The sequence below is a fragment of the Monopterus albus genome, unplaced genomic scaffold (assembly GCF_001952655.1).
Source record: "Monopterus albus unplaced genomic scaffold, M_albus_1.0 scaffold176.1, whole genome shotgun sequence".
NCBI lineage: Eukaryota > Metazoa > Chordata > Actinopteri > Synbranchiformes > Synbranchidae > Monopterus > Monopterus albus.
The window spans coordinates 311,787-313,816 of NW_018128056.1; the positions used below are offsets into that span (position 1 = coordinate 311,787).

The window sequence follows — 2,030 nt, forward strand, 5'->3', positions numbered from 1 at the left end:
GGGACTTTTGATTATCTCTTGGGTCAAGCCTTAGAATGGCAAGTTTTCCTTCCTGTTAATGGAAAAGGTTGATCAAGCTGTAGCCATTTTATAGAGCAGAAAAAGAACTTCTCTCTCTCTCTGTTCTTTTTCTCTCACTCTCATCTCTAACTTGTATGAATGAATTGATGAGCAAAGATTGTAATGGTTGCTAGAGATGTTTCTCCATTAAATATGGGCCATTCGAAGGGAAATGAAAAGACTAAATTGATTATGAGGGCCATTAACCTCACCCCAGAGCCTAGCCTGGGCTAAAGCCCGTGTGCACCATGATCCAGCATGCGAATGTATGCAAGCTTTTGGTTATTCTGCTTGTGCTTTTAACCACTGCCCTCATTCTTCACATTGTGATTTACTTCAGCAGCACAATATCAATTTATAAACCCATTCCTTGCACCATATTTCTCAGGAGCCTGATTAAAAATGCCTCTGATTTGAAAGTCATTCCCATCCGATACCACAATAACGTATGACTTCTCATCAGCTCCCTCTGTCTCCGTGACCACAGAGCGGAAGTGCTAGCCTTGCTTTAAGCTGAAATCACTCACGGTAATAGTGTGGCTGTCCCGTAGACAGCAGATTCATTTCGCCAACCCACTCTACACTCACATACTACACTGGAGTGGCTGCAGTTCCCCAAAAAAAAAAATTAACCAGAGGCTTTGGTTTACATTTATTATCTGAGCAGAGAAGTGCAACGTCCCCATTCACAACCCAGTGATAACAAGAGATAATACAGAGATAAGAGCAAGGGTCTGAAAAGTACTTTGAAGCTTTTTTGCTTTTTAGTTAAGGGTTCTTCACATTGCTGTTTTGCATGAGGCCGGAGGCTACACTTAAAGAATGACTGTGGATGTCAAAGCAGATTGATAAGTCAGCCAGAGGTGTCAAAGTGGGGCGGCTTCCTCTGACTAATGCATGGCCATGGTTTACAGGCTCACAGGAAATGTCAGCAAAGTGGCCAGCAAATGATGACTCTATAAGACAGTCCCAGGCATGTGTCTTACTGTCTTATCACTCCATCTCCTTCAGTTTGGAGGGAAGTTTCCCGCCCCCTCTGTCTTTGTCTGCCTGATGGGGATGATACAAGTCTTTGGTTTTAATCTCTTCAGGAGAGATAGAATCTGTGTGGCAGCTGTGTCGATTGAGATGACACTGTCATCTCACTTTGATAACATCAACCCTCTATTTCCCTCCCCTTTTCTCCTTCCTTTACTTTGACTTTATTCCTATTTTCCTTTAGCTGTTTCATACTTACACCGTGTTTCATCTATCCATTTGTCTTTGACTACCATCTCCTTTCTCTCCAATGTAATTTTGGGAATACACACCCAGGGATTTTTTTTTTGTTCTGGACATTCAAGAGAACTACACCAAAAGTATCTAGTTTCTATTTTTACTTTGGTTTTATCCTCATTGCTTCACTGCTTTGACTCAAACAGTAATATTGTACATTCGTTTGCTGTTGCACTCCCTCAACCTCCCCCTCTCACTTATATCTCCAGACATCATCTCTCCCTCCCTGGCTTCTTTACTCTGTCCCTTGGGCATCAAGCTGTTAATTACCTTTTCCATGTGGAAGTCTCTCACTTCCTTAAGCTTTGTTAGAGCTCTTCGGAGCAATGGCGTGTCTGGCTGTTGTAAGCGAGGGATAAGAATCTGGGAGTGCACTGCAGGCTGCGGAGTCTGACTGGACTGCTTTAAATAGTGTGATATACAACCTCTTTTATCAGTCCCTCACAGGCCAGGAACAAAGGTCACTGACACTATATTGTGGAGAACTCTTTTATGAATAGTCAATTCTGATAGTGCAGACTGTCCCCTAATTGGCCCCTCCACAGAAAGACTGTTGCTTTCCCTGGTGTCCTGATGTAGTCTGAGTCAGTTTAGAAGCACCGGTGTTAAACTTTGAATAATAAAGAAAACAATAAGATTCTACAGAGACGCTCAAACTGTAGCTCTGGAAGTCTGCACACAGACACAGTGCTGTT

General features: G+C 42.7%; 1 protein-coding gene across 1 annotated transcript in view; it reads right to left on the reverse strand.

Annotated features, from left to right (window-relative positions):
- The window catches only part of grin3ba (glutamate receptor, ionotropic, N-methyl-D-aspartate 3Ba), a gene marked incomplete at its 3' end in the record, with an annotated part of 64,328 nt that overhangs the window by 26,211 nt on the left and 36,087 nt on the right, over positions 1-2,030 (reverse strand). The gene's annotated exons all lie outside the window — the stretch shown is intronic.